General features: G+C 39.0%; 1 protein-coding gene across 1 annotated transcript in view; it reads left to right on the top strand.

The window, feature by feature from the left end:
* LOC117257486 (metabotropic glutamate receptor 4-like) overlaps positions 1–14,867 on the top strand; it is a 284,509-nt gene that overhangs the window by 82,758 nt on the left and 186,884 nt on the right. The window lies entirely within an intron of this gene.

Genomic DNA, 14,867 nt, shown 5'->3' with positions numbered 1-14,867 from the left:
AACCACAAAAAGATCATTACCCTTAAATCTGTTGTGCTGGCGGCCTGCCGCACAGATTAACAAATCTCATCTGGTTCTACAAAGACTGAAATGCAAGTTATAGGATTATTTTATTATTAATATATGACAATTTGGTATTTTTTATTGATTTATTTTTTTTAACAATACTCAAAATTACATTTTCTAAGTTTTGAGTGTTACATATAGCTCTTGTTCATGAAAAGAGACCTTTAGCCAAAAATGTCTTTTATTTTACTTTATTGGAGAAAAAAATGATGCATAGTATTGAAAATGTGTGTTTATTGTAAATGGAAATCTTATGCAATGTTGAAGCAGCTCGTAATATCAATGTCTAGTCAGTTAAAAAAAATGGTACTGCTCAAACCATGAAATAATTATAATTGTGGTGGGACCATTTGAAAATTAAGTCCCCACCAGTGACTGCATGATGGACAACCAGGGCTGGAATTTAACTTTTTGTCCACCTGCCACTGTCGCTAGGGAATTCCAAAATCTACCAGCCACTCAATAGATTGCCATTATTTCTTTTGGCTGGTGAATAAAGCAAATCTAGCAGCCAGTTGTATATTTTAACAGCAATCTGTACAAAAAAAGAAGCCAAAATATCTCGGGTGTCGTGATTTTTGCCATCTGGAGCTATGTCTTAACAGTAGTGATCAGGAGGTGGAGTAGCCACCGTATCAAGTTCCTGTTTGACCTAATTAAGAAATGCCGTTGATCCCAAACACACTGATTGGCACACACAGATATCAAGATGTCACACACCCTTTTTATAGCATCAAACAAGTAATTGAAACCAAACTTCATAGAAAAACATTTAACTTAAACTTACATCAACATAATGAGAACCATCTAAAATGACAGAAACATCTTTGGGAAAAATATATTCGATGTGTACGTTGATTATTTTATTTTTTTTTAGTTTGGCCCATGTCTCATCCGCTAACATGGAGGGGGGGGGGATTTATGACCTATACTGCAGCCAGCCACCAGGGGGCGATTGAGGTGTTTTGGCTTCACTTTTAGAGAGATGTCCTGCCGTCCATCTTTTTTGTACAGTCTTTGGTCCCAACCAGTGATCAGCTGTGTAGACTTGATTCTCATTTGTACAGTGACCAGACAACTACTCACAGACAGGAAGCTGTATTTGACCAGGAAGAAAGGTTTACATCTGTAACAGACTTCTTTTTGTTTGTTTGCTTGTTTGATGTTCGGTGTCCGTTTTCCCCTAAAGAAGATGCTAAAAAGCCCGACATTCATGTGAAAAGGTGTACTTCAGTTCTGTACTTGAAATAATCCATAAAGTTTTGCCCCAGTTTATCTGAAATATGGTGGAAGACAATAAAACAGGGTCCAGGTTAAATTGTCCTAAGAAGTAGTTTGTTTCAATTTTCATTAACTTTTTTATGAAACCAAAAATATCTGAAGTAATTGTTCATATTAGACATACTGCAGATCATTGCTACATATTCATCTAAGTAAATATACTGTAAATGTAGTAATATCATTGTTGAGCAGAAATAATGTATAAAAAATAGAAAACACATCATTTCTTGTTTATGTCTGCCCATGAACGTCGTCCTGTAAGCCTCTAATCATATTTCAGAAAGCTGCATATTTCAGCTGACATCAACTAAACTGATTCTTATTAGGATGATGAAAATCACCATATTACTGGGCGTCAGCATGCAGTCAAGCACCAAGCTAACACAAGATGTTTTTGATTATTCTTATTGTTGAACTTGTTTCATTAGAAGAAAGATGGAAAAACAAAATTCAAAGACCATAAATAAACCCTGGAACAATGTGAGGCCCATAATCAAAAGGTGGAGGAAAAATGTCACCACCAGGACCTCACCTAGATCAGGCTGTCCCCTCAAGATGGATGATAGTGCAAGAGCGAGGCTCATCAGGGAAGCCAAGAGGCCACAGCAACCTTAAAACAAGGGCAGCTCTGTATGATAGAGCCCGACCAGTCTGTGTGTTTAAAAACAATTTGAGTGGTTTGTGTTGTTCTGGTCTGAGTGGTAAGATGGAAAATGAAGGCTCGTCCAGTCTTAATTGCTCAAGAAGACATTATCTGTCTCAACAAATAACGAGGGAGAATGTTGTATAGCCAGATGAAACCAGGATAAAATGCTTGTGGTATTAATTGCTAAAGTTTGGCACACAGCCCATCAGTGCACTCTGACTCTCTTGGTACACCACCAAAGACACATCACTTTACGCCCTTCAAATCCGTAGAATATAGTCTCTACTGGTAAGCACGATGATGAGAGTATCATGCTGTGCGCTTCTCTTCAGCAGGGACAAAAGCTCTGGTCAGACTGCAGGGGAAAAATGAACAGCTCCAAATACCAACATACGCTAAGCTGTGGAAGAAAAAAAAAAAAATCTGCTGCCTTCGGCACAAAACTGAACATTGAAAAAGGATTTCATTTTTCAGCATGACAACAATCTTAAACACCAGGCCAAAAGAATGGACTGAGGAGAATCAAGAAGGAAACTTTCCCAGTGTTAACATGGTGAGCTGATACTCAATTCTGGAAAAGAAGAAACACATGCCATTCTTTCTCGATAGATTGATAATGATAGTGATGACTATGCGTAGGAGTTATATTTGTAATTTGACTGAAATTAAAGGCCAATTTTACCAGTCATGTTCACATGACAGTAAAATGAAACAGTTGGTTTAAGACGTCTTCTGTGGCTCTGGAGGAGCTTTGGCAAGTCTGAGTAAAACTGTAATTATGTCTTCAGGGTTTCCTCGGGTTGGGCTTAGGGGCTACAGATTTTACATGAAAAGTCTCCATTACAAACCTGATGCATGAAGTTCCAAAAACATGATAGTTTATCAGTTTATCTATTGAGTTGCATCATGGGATGTACAGGATCTGGGATTTCTTGTAGCCTATCTCTAATACTAGGGACTAAAAGGCAGGATACCATGACAGCATACCTTGTCTCTTGCAAGTCCTCCAATATTACCAACAGTGGACTGAAAGGATAATTCTGTTATATTACATCTTAGATCTTATTATCGTAATTTTGGTCATCATTCCTGCCAGTTACAATTACAAGTTGACCAGTTTATCGATTTGGCTGATGAATCAGCGCTGACTGGGCCTTTGGTTGACGCTGATGGCTGTACAGTCTCCACCACTCAGTAGGGGTGTAAATCACTAGTTGCATCACGATACGATATTATATCGATTATCTCGACAATGAACGATATTTGCAACAAATTTTGCCATGATACAATTTTGATTTGATTCAATCGAGGGGCTTGTGACCGACATGAGATGATGTAATATGGCCATTTAACGTAGTCTGTTACAGAAGAACGTGCCATCTCTTCTCTTTCACAAAGTGCTTTACATTGAGGGCATTATAAGCACTGAATGCTTCACATGAAAATAGAATGCACATAAAAAAAGCCTGATTCATAAAATCATAGAATTGTTAATCTATAAATCATAAAATCAAGTAAAATTTTAAAAGAGTTGCAGCAGTGTGAAGCCTAAATAGGAAGCAAAAGCGTAAAGAGAGAGTTTCAGACTTGTTTAAGGAAAGTCAGAGCTAGTTAAAGGCTAAAGTGAACAGATATGTCTTCAGCTTTCTCTTAAAAATATTTAGTGAGCTAGCTTCCCTGATATCTATAGGTAGTGTGTGGGACGTAATTGACAAAGGCTGCATCCCCGATCTTCTTCCAGCTGTGACTGGGAATCTCCAATAAACCAGCAGCAGATAACCACAGTGTTTTTGGAGGCAAATAGTTTACAAGGGAGTTAGCAATGTAGCTCAGTCTATGCCCATGTAGGGCTTTGTATACACGGAGGAGGAGCTTAAAATCAACTCTAAATGTATCAGGAAGCCAGTGCAGAGCAGTTAAGCCTGGCTGTAAAGGATAAAAACACCATAAAAATAATGTAGCTAATTGTAACCAGTTAAGTGCAGAAAAGTTTACTTTAAATTGACTCCACTAACACATAAAACAGCACACTGAATATGTTAACCTTCAGGGCTTTTTGCCAGGTAGCCCTTTGTGGAAGAAATCTTCTCATTTTAACCCAAACCTTCATCTTCTTTCTAAAGCTTTGGGGCTATCTGACGTAAAGCCATGAAGGCTAAATTCTCCCAAAAGCCATAAAATATAGATTAACAACAAAATCATTTAACAAAATTGTAAAATTTGGCTTAGTAATAACTGTCAAGTTTCATAGACAAAACATTGAGTTACATAAAATTTTACCCCTGTACAGTTGTCATGAAGGGGTAAATTAGCTTTAGAGACCAAAACTGTTTTTGTTCCAGGCTGTAAACATGTTTATTTCTGCTGTAAAGGTCGGCATTGTAACATGGGTGTCTGTGGTGATTGACTCACTTCTAAAGCCAGTCTCAAGTGGTCATTAGAGGAACTGCAGTTTTTGGCACCTCCATGTTGGCGTCATTTTACAACCACTAGATTTAAACACCATAAATAGTGATAATAAATTCCTAATTTCACGGGAAAACTTTGTGTCTGCTTACAACTAAGGCACCTTGTGTAGTGTAGATCAAAGTTGAGCCTGGAAGTTGGTTTGTAATCCGTAAAGGACTAAACAATGGATAGTTTGTACTAATTTTACCCCTTACTTTAGTTGTCCTTTCCATATATGTTTTGCTAATCCATGATTTGTCTAAAAACTGTGTGATCTGCTCATGTTGTCTCGCCCCTCTGACTTTTTAAGCAGCGGCACTGCATTCCTAAATCTTATAAATGATCTATTATTTATCATTATGGAACAAATGACGGTCAGAACTTAGATCAAAGTTGTCATCAACCGGATTTATCCTCTAAACAAATGAGAAAATGTCTCGGTGTGATGATGAAACAGCCCTGTCTCCTTTTAGTGCCACAGTGAAGCTTGCCTCCGTCTCTCCCAGGTGTTAATTGAAGGGTGTGAATACGTCTGTATCAAAGATATTTTAGTTTCTCAGTTTCAGCACACTGTCAAACACACACGGCACAGCGAGCACAGAAGCTTCTGGCAGAGCTGTGTGGGATGACGCAACAAAGTGTGCAACTGTTCACAACTCAAAAAAAAAAAAAAAAAAGTAAGTGAGCTAAATATAAGATGATCGTGTAAAAGTGGGCCTGTACTCATAGTGCAACTGTTTGGCTGTGAACCACTTGGATGATGCTACATCAGCCGTTAAGAGATATGTGAGGAATGAAAGGATTACATGACAGAAGCACAGCTAGGAACAGGTGTTAGTCTGACTCTGAGCAGGTGTGGTTGTGATGGTGGATAGATGTATGTACAAGGGGTGTAAGGAGATGCTATTTTTAGGTATCTAAATTTTTTATCTGTATTTAGCTTGTCTGCATTCATTTTAGATTCACACTAAGGCTGTTAAATCTGAGGCATGTTTATTTTAACATCCCCAAACTCATCCTTAACCTCCACTTATTGAATTCACAACCTGTCAACATACAGCCATATCATTAATTAAGTTTTTATTGCGATCTTGGCTGCCTGTTAAATATGTTCAAACAGTGCGGCAGTGTTTGATATTAGTGTCAGCATGGCATCACAAAGTTCTTCCTCTGACAGATGGTGTGATGAGACGGGACAGCTTTTATTTCTGACCAAAAATGCAACGCTGGAATTGTTCACATTTCAGCATGGAGCATCTCTGACACTTCTCTGTTTATTAGATGAGGCTGATGATATTGCTGACTATTAAGCCTGATTTTATGGTCGTTTCATATGAGATGTGATATGCGGAGCAATAATTTAAGCCCATGATAAGAAAACATTTAATTCTCAAGCTCACTGTAATCATTATACGCAGGGTCTGATATTTGTCAGAGCTTTTTGTTCACCCATAATGTAACTCTGTCTCTCTCTGTCTGTATGTCCTTCCCATATCTCATTTAACGTTTATCAGATCTGCTTTATACTTGGCGGGTGTATTGATGGGGACCTAAGGAAGTGCAGTGTTGAATTTGGTGCCATTTCAACACAAGATAGGTTTGGTATTGATAAACTTTGAATAAATAAGCAACCAGCGCTCTGTACTGCAGCAAGGGCGGGGCTTCTGGGGTTCAGCGGACAGGCCACAGCTCATTGACTGCAGTTCACTTTTGCTGCCGGATGCTGGGGTTTCTGAAGTTTCAACCAAACTATTCTTCACCTTCCTGGAGTCTACAGGAACAGCGCTGCCCTGCCAAAGCAACTTTAATTGTGCAAGTTTGCCATACTAACTCGTGACACTAATTACGTTACGGCTAGCAAAATAGCTCTGCTAATTAAATCCATGCTCTACTTCTTAACCCTGGTGGTAATGTCAAAGCAAGTGACTATCTGGGAATTGATATGTGTGCTAAGTGTATTTCAGCGGTGTCTCTGACCGTGAGTAGCTGTGACTTGGGTGTGTTTCTCAGGGGCGGATTCAAGGACTTTCTGGCTCCAGCAAACACTGTCTTGATTTACTTTTTTATACAGTCATTCAAGCAGTCAATCACACATTTGTCACGTGGTATCATATAAGAAATGCAACTCTGCTGGAAAGTGATGTAGCATGGAGGTCGTCCAGTTTATAATCTGATGCCTGTACAATGGCTGGCAGGTTGCTAGTTTAACTGGTGCCTGTGTTCTCCATCTTTTACTTGATTTTTATAGTGCTGTGTACATTTGAAATACCACGACCTAGCCAACTAGCATAAGTCAGCAGGAGGAGAGTTTACACACTGGTGAATTAAGTTTCTTATTCTGATGAGTGATGCGTAGACACACACATCCACTGTCCAACACCACAGACACCACCACTAACACTTGCAAAATAGACATTAAAGCATAAACATAGCACAAATTTAGCTGAGGTGACATGATGATGAGAGTTGACTGGAAACATCTGTGCTTACGCTAGGCTTCCTAGGCTTCTCTAACTGTTATTGTTGGTATATGCAGTGATACAAAGAAGTTGCTTAAAAAACAGAGCTTCTGCTCCTAAATGGTGTGTAAACTTTAGCATTGCTGGGAGACTCAGGACAGGGCAGTGTCAAGTGTGAAATTGTTTGTATCAGTGGTTCTCAAGAAAGCTGCTAGCAGCAATACCACGGGCACTAAGATATATATATAACATAACTGCATCCTCTTGATAAAGTTGCGATAACTGCATCTACATGTTGAAAATCCCACAAATAGAAATCAAGCAAATTTATCATTACAATTTATTTATTTATTTTTTAAGTTTTAAAACCTTAAAAGCCTTTTTAGCTTTTGCCATCATTTCTATCAGTGATTATGACGTGGTACTCACACTGCTATAACATCTGATGAGGCAAGAAACACAAGAAGCCAGTAGTGTAGCTGGTTTATGTAAAACTTTATTTGCATGCACAATGATGGCAAGTACAGTGGGTAAAGTTTAACCAGGATGTTGTTTGAAAACTAGAGCTCCAAAGATTAATCTATTAGTTGTTAACTATTGAATTGATCACAGACTAATTTGATAAGCGATGAATTGGTTTGAGTAATTTGTTATTAAAAAAAGGCAAAAATTCTCAGATTTCAGCTTCTTGAATGTTAATATTCTCTCTTTATTTACTCCTCTGTGACAATAAACCGAATGTCTTTGGGATGTGGACAAAAGAAGACATTTAAGGATGTCATCTTGGACTTTGGGAAACACTAATCAGCATTTTTCAACATTTAAATCGATTAATCGAGCACTATTGAAACCAGACAGCTTTTACTGTTTTTAGTTTTGTCTTCCGAAGGAGTTTGGCTGATCTGGAGGTTTGTCTCAAGCCTGTAGCATCACCTGACTGCTTGTATTTCTTGCCTATTACATTATTTCAGTGGAGTTGCCGCATTCCCACATCAAATAATCAACAAATAATGTTATGATAAACGATGAGAAACTAAGGTGAAACTACCAAACACAAGATCCCACTTGCAATAAATCTGAATTATCCTGTAATTTACTGATATGCTTTTAAGCAGTCTTACTGCAGAGCCTATATCTGCAGTATTTATGAAGTACAGCGGGATTCATTAGCGGTGAAATGTAGGGAAATAACCATATTCACTGTAAGTTGTTATGAATCTCAAGACTTGACATGGACCTGCATATTGTGACTCATAACACTTTTCTGCTAAACAGGCAATTAGAAGCTGCAAACTTTTTTTATTTATACATTTATGTCTTGATGAAGAAAAATATCACACTTCCTCCTGAACTTATGGGATCAGATGAACCCAACTGACAACGCCTCGCTGTTAACATAGTCCCTGATTAGTCATTCATAAAATTATGAACATTTCAAGTGCTGACGTCTTCAACAGTCCCCATCCCACTCACTCAACTTCAGCATCCGTTAGTCTATCAAAAGAATACAGAGGTAGACCCGTCGGGACAAGAGACAGCAAAACACTGGCCTCACTAATGCTAAAAAAGTAATCAAAATAATTAGCCTATTCATGAAGCAAACAAAAGCCAGAGGTACAAGCTGCTCTTCTTAACTATCTCTCTGAGTGAAGGAGGCAAGCGGGCTGAGAAACACTAATACAATCCACCCTTTTTTCTCCTCTCAGTAAAGTGGAAAAAAAGCCAAAGTTTTCAGCTTAACATTTTCTCCACAGACACCCAAACACTCCAAAACAAAACCAAGAAGATCCAAATAAAACTCAGAAAACTCAGCAGCATGAGGCATCGGTGGCTTAGTGGATAGAGCAGGCGCCGCATGTACAAGGCTGTTGCCGCAGCAGCCTAGTTTCGACTCCAGCCAGCAGCTCTTTGCTGCATGTCACTCCCTCTTTCTCTCCCCCTTTCACACTTCACTATCCTATCAATTAAAGGCAAAAATGCTCTAAAAAAATATCTTTAAGAAAACTCAGCAGCATCTCTGTTGTGCACACTCATGACTCTGAAAAACTCTGTTTGCTTTCCAGCTCAAATCAGGAAGATTGTGGAAAACTGTTCTTCAACAATTAAACCATTTTGTTTTTGTCAGCCAAACCTGACCTTAAAGAAAGTTGTTTGACCTGCCTCACATTAAAAGATATGTGTGGTGGTATTGTATATTCAATTTATTGTCAACCATCCCATCAAAACACCAACACCAACAATGAAGTGATCCCATAGACTGTGGGTGGGCGATATGGCCAAAATCTTCTATCACAGTAGATGTCATTTAATATCACAGTAATTGCTCTGTAAATTTTCGTCTCAATTATAATTTATTTGTCAAATGAAATCATAAATGTGACTTCAGCAAAACGTAATTGTCAGTTCCATCAATATACTCATTGAAAACACTTTAACAGTAACAATAATGATAATAATAAATGTCTGTTTAAGATATGTTTTGAAATAACCATGTTGTACTTCATCCCATTTGATTATTTCTTGACTTATTTGGAACTTCCATACAAACCCCCTTCCCCAAAGCAAACAAAAAACCCCAACTGACTCATGTGAGACAACACAGTTAAAAACAAAAGACTCAAAACAGTAAAACTAAAATTATTTTAAAATGAAAGCTTCAAGGTTCCTGAGAAGAATAATTTCAAGTGTTCCAGCTTCATTCTACTTCGCCACATCTACCCAAATCACATTATCTTTCAAGCATGGTTGCAGCAGTTTACCGGTCTCGAGGAATGCCATGGGCTGAAAATTGACGGATATCATACCGTGCACAATTGCTTATATACACTATTAAAAAAAAAAAATGCAACTCAATGGTGAATCGCACCTGCATGTGTGCATCTCCTTCCCTCCTTGACTGTATGTTGGATTTTCTTCACATTTTTTGATTTAATTAAATGATTTCAAGTTTAGATTATAATGAAGTATATATTCAACAAAACACTTGTTTTTTATTCTTTTAAGGGTCATTGTGACCCTTGCTTATCATGATAAGCAGAATTGACCCTTTACTAAGCCCAGCCCCTTTACGATGGGCCGTCAAGCTGTCGCAGCTAGTAGGGTGCCCACACTGTAACTAACTGCACTCCCTGAAGAAATATTATCATATTTTTGGAAAAATGAAAGAGTGATTCCAGAGAGAAGCAGACAGAGGGGTCTACAGTCTGTGTTTGAAAGATATATCCAGGATGTCAAACTGACTCAGCAGCAACAACAGGTTAAAAAGACAAAGATAGTTAGAAGCTAAAGCTGAACTATAGGCTACAGATCACAGTGTAAAAGTGAACCACCACATCACTGCTGATCGCTACAGCAAACAATGAATATAAAGGTAAACTTTGCTGATATTGAACCAGCTGTGTGGCATCACAGTGTGTGCAGATGAACACTGTTTGGCTTCATCCCCGTGCTGCAACCAGCGGTCGGAACTCTGCTGCCAGACTGTTCTTCTGCGCACACTGTGATGACACACAGCTGGTTTAATATCAGCAAAGTTTCCCTGCTTCCCTTCACTGGTTCCTGTACAGCAGGGTCGGTCTTTGTTTCACTGTTATAATCATTAAAAAGCAAAAGCAGCATGTGTATACATTCAGTAGGCTATATCTTCAGTAGCTAGCTAGCTAACCCTACACTTTTCAGGGTTTGATTTTGGTTTTGGAACAGGGAAGAAATATCTTTTTCCAACCTCTCCAGGTAACAAGTATCATTAATACACGATGTGCCCCAGGCACAACATTTAGCTCCAAATCCACAAAACCAGCCTGAAAATGAAGGAAATCTGATACGACTGCATTAGAGTCAATGGAGCACAGCTGTGTTGATGTCGGACCCTGGTCAGAGCCGGCCCAATGCTACGTAGCAAAGGGTCAGTTGTGTAATTCCATATACCTTGAAACTGTGATATTTTCCTGAAACAGTTATCGTGACTTTGAATATCTCACACCATCGCAGCCCTTCTTGGGAGGCAGCTGGATTCGCGGGTCATAGGAGAATTTAGCCCTGATTTGCTACATAGCTCCCATGATTGGAACAACATTGCCAGATCTCTACCAGTGGACACATCTCTGCGGTTGCCCTCATATCACCCAAACCTACCGCAAACAAGTAATTCTGTTTAGCTGAAGCCTGATATGGCTTATTGCTCTCTGCCACAGACCTCCATTGTTGACCAAAACCTATTAAAAACACATAAATGAGCCTCACTGTTGCACTGGGTGACATGTTGCTCCATTATGGTCCAACACGGGCACTGTAGTTTGCTCAGAGTCAATCCCGCACACACTGTTCTGCTGTTGCAAATACCTACCAGTGCGCCAAATGTGTGGATTATTTCACAGATGAAAATAGTGACCAATAAATGCACTATTTACTTCCTGTTTGAGTAACATGTGCTTGACTTTGAGTATTTTTTTGTTGACAGTATATTGAATAATTCCAGCCGTACTCTTTTGTCATTATTTCACATGACGAATAGAGGGATGGGTGGGTTCCAGTTTGTGCATTTGCTACACAATCCAATTAGTGGTGGGGGAATGTAGCGTTCACAGAATTTGTGCCGGGAACATATTCAGTGCTCATTTCCTCAAAAAATAATCTGTGTGTGTGTGTGTGTGTGTATGTGTGTGTGTGTTGTCTTTTTAAGGATAGGCAGAGTTCATTCAAGTTTCTTTACACTCAGAGGGAAGAAAACAATCCGTTAATGACTGTTGAACTTTTTGTTTTCATTACTTATTATTGCCAACATGTCATCATGAAGTAAAAAAATAATGCTTCAGTTTCTCAACAGTAATTAATCAAAATAAAACTAATGGTATAGATTGCATGAGTGCAGACATCAGATATGATATACAATTAAAACTGAATGGTGTATTCCACTAATGAGATGAAACATTAAAGTTTACTTTTTATGCAATGAAATATTAAATCATTTTATTTTCGCCTCAGAACTAATGTGATTTTAATCAGCTGTAGTTACACTTTCCCCAGCATGAAATTTTTTTTAAAACTTGCTATGTAATCACCTAGTGTAAATAAATATGTAATTTTTGCTGTATCATGTTTTATTGATTATCAAACTCGTGCTACGACAAGCGATATTCATCTTTTATATCTGCTTCTGTGTGTTTGTTTCTGAGTATTTCTTTAAAAGAAGGAGCAAACTTTTCTGCTCAGTGGAAATTCAAAGTCAGCGTACATGAAATACCAAACTAAGACCGGTCAGCTTCACAGGCATCACAGAGCATCACTAAGCCTAAAACCCAACCGGGTTTAATGTGTTTGCCACAGTTGTGAGCCGTTTGCTCGTTCCCCATGTTCCTCTTCAATTTCCCACCATGAGGACAAGAGAAGGAAACCCCTGAATAGCTGGAAGGAGACATGTTTATCACTTTCTTGCAGATACACGCAACAGTGAATCAAATCTTCGTGTGATGTGATGCCGAGGAAGGATTTTTTTTTTTTTAGTCGCTCCTAACGCTGGTTACCTCTGACATAAGTGAAAATGATCTGAGGTGGGAACGCTATCTGTCCCTTACAGCCCTTAAAGCCTGCATGCTGTAAGTCGGGGAAATACAGGCCTTAACGTCAGGGCAGAACTTTTTTTTACTCAAGTGTTTTGCTAACGGGTATGGTTCTTATGATCCTAATTTGGCTGTTTTTTTTTTTGTTTTTTTTTCACACCGATGGCAGCGTTGAGAATGTTCTGTGTGTGTGAAATTAAGACTTTTTATGTTTGATGATAATTGAATTGTCAGGAATAAGTGTAGCATATAATTGTATTTTTGACGTTTTGCAGGGAGAGCTTACTTTTTAAAAATTGAGCTCAGAGGTGAACAAGATGAAGTTAATTAAGCGTCCCCTCCTTGCAGCGTGTATCCGAACCTGTGGGAGTAAAAAGAAAAAAAAAGATGAGGAATTGAACTTTTTAAGAAAAGAAAATCCCTCCACTCCTCCACTTCCACATCATTGCCTCCATTTTTCTTCCTCATTTTTGTGGCTTCAATGTCGACCTTTTTGTTGTCTTTATCTGAAATTGTGTTTTGTCAGTTTCCCTTTCCATTTAAATCCACACCCCTCCCTTTATCCTTTCTATTTCATAGTATTTTTCATGTTGTAGTTGATAGGGTTCTCGGTGGCTGAATGAGTTCACTCCCATTCTGTTATCCTCACTTTCTTCTGCTGACTATGGCCCATTCAGCTCAGGAGTCTCCGAGGGGGCCAGGCGGTGAAGCGGGTGTCTGAGGCAGACCGCCGTGTTACAAAGATTGATAGCATTTGTTGAACCATAGCTTCTGCTGTGAAATAATAAAAGGCTGGCGTGTCAGTGAGGGTATTATTTGAAATACACCACTAAGAGAAGAGGAGTGATTATATTTAAAAGGAGATGGATCTGATTTTTCCCTGTATTCCTGATAAGTTAGAAGACTTGGTCGTAGTTATTCTAATGAATCTGCCCTACTTTGAAAGGTTCCTCTTCCGTCAGGCGTATTCATCTTCTGTGGCCTTTATCAAGGGGGCAATGCAATTTTCTCCCCTCCACTACATATCACAGGCTCAGAAACCAAACTCTGATGGCGACTATAGAACGTAGTCTTTCAAAGGAACTCCAGTGGGTATTCATGAAAAATGCATGAGTGCCGACTGCACATGGATGCTCTCTTAAAGCTGAGGCTCGGAAAATATGACAGTGACAAACAATGGTCTGATATGTCAGCGTTACAACGAGGAAGAGGAGCATCTGAACCCATGTGTGGGTGTGTTGCATGGTTATATGTATATTATAGACTCAGTGGGGCTGGTCGCAGTCCCTCTGAGGCCCAGACTACTGTATGCTGGGACCGCAGATGTACATTCCCTGCAGCAAGTCCAAGCACTGCAACCCCAAAATGTACAAGAAGAAACACTCAGGCTGCCTCTTGTTCTAGTTACATGCTAAATCAGGGATTGTTAGGCTGCATCTTCCCCTCTTTGAAATCAACATTGTGAGATCAGACAAAAGACCAATAAAACCACTCAAAGAGAAAATGATTCTTTTCTTTGAACGTGGATGCCCATGTAGTCCTTAGATCATTTTATGGATAAAGAAAGAAGATAGAGCAAATCCTCAAATGGCAGTAGTGTTTGATCAATTGTGACAGACTATGAAGACGGGCTCTGCTGTAATCCCGAGCGGCACGTGTTGCTTTGTATTCCCCCAGTGAACCTCAGCCGATTAAAACTGTAATTGCGGTGCTTTATGAAATACGACCTTTCAATCTTGAACCTTTACCTTGATTTTCCAAAACAAGGGCCTCTAAATCAAATTGAGCGATTGAAGTATGAAACAAGGCAATAAATTAATTCTTGTAATGTCTTCCTGTAATGCTGTTTCTTTGGTCACAGTTATCACAGGGACGACACAGCATGGGGGGCTGATAAGCCGGAGATGTTAAGCCCGTTTCCCCACTAATGCTGATAGTCATGGTCTATTTTAACCAGACCTCGCCGAGCCGATAACTTCACTGTTACATGCTTGGTCCTTCAGTGCTACAAGCAGTAGCTACAGGAGGTGAGGGAAGATGTGTCGCCGTGCCACACATTATCCATGAAGGTGAAATAAATTAAACAAGACAGATATTCTCGGCCATGTTTTAGAGAATCAAGGGAACAAAAGCAAGTCAGTGGGGTGAGGAGAGTAGAATTAACTTGAAATGATGAAAGGAGGGAGATGAGATGAAGAGTTATTATTGTTAGTGGAGTCAAAAGCAGCATCACATTTTTGCCAAATGTCAGCAAATGCATATATTACCAAGGGGAGAAAAAACTGCTGCTGGGCATGTGTCTTTAATCAGCTGGCAAAAAAAAGTGGCATAAATATTGTGTTTTCCCTTTTTTACAAAAGTACCTCATTTTCACATTATTTTTTTGTAACTCGAGTCAACCTAATTATT

Source organism: Epinephelus lanceolatus, chromosome 1 (assembly GCF_041903045.1).
Source record: "Epinephelus lanceolatus isolate andai-2023 chromosome 1, ASM4190304v1, whole genome shotgun sequence".
Lineage (NCBI taxonomy): Eukaryota > Metazoa > Chordata > Actinopteri > Perciformes > Serranidae > Epinephelus > Epinephelus lanceolatus.
The sequence above is the reverse complement of the archived record's forward strand: the minus strand, read 5'-3'. Positions and strand labels throughout refer to the sequence as shown.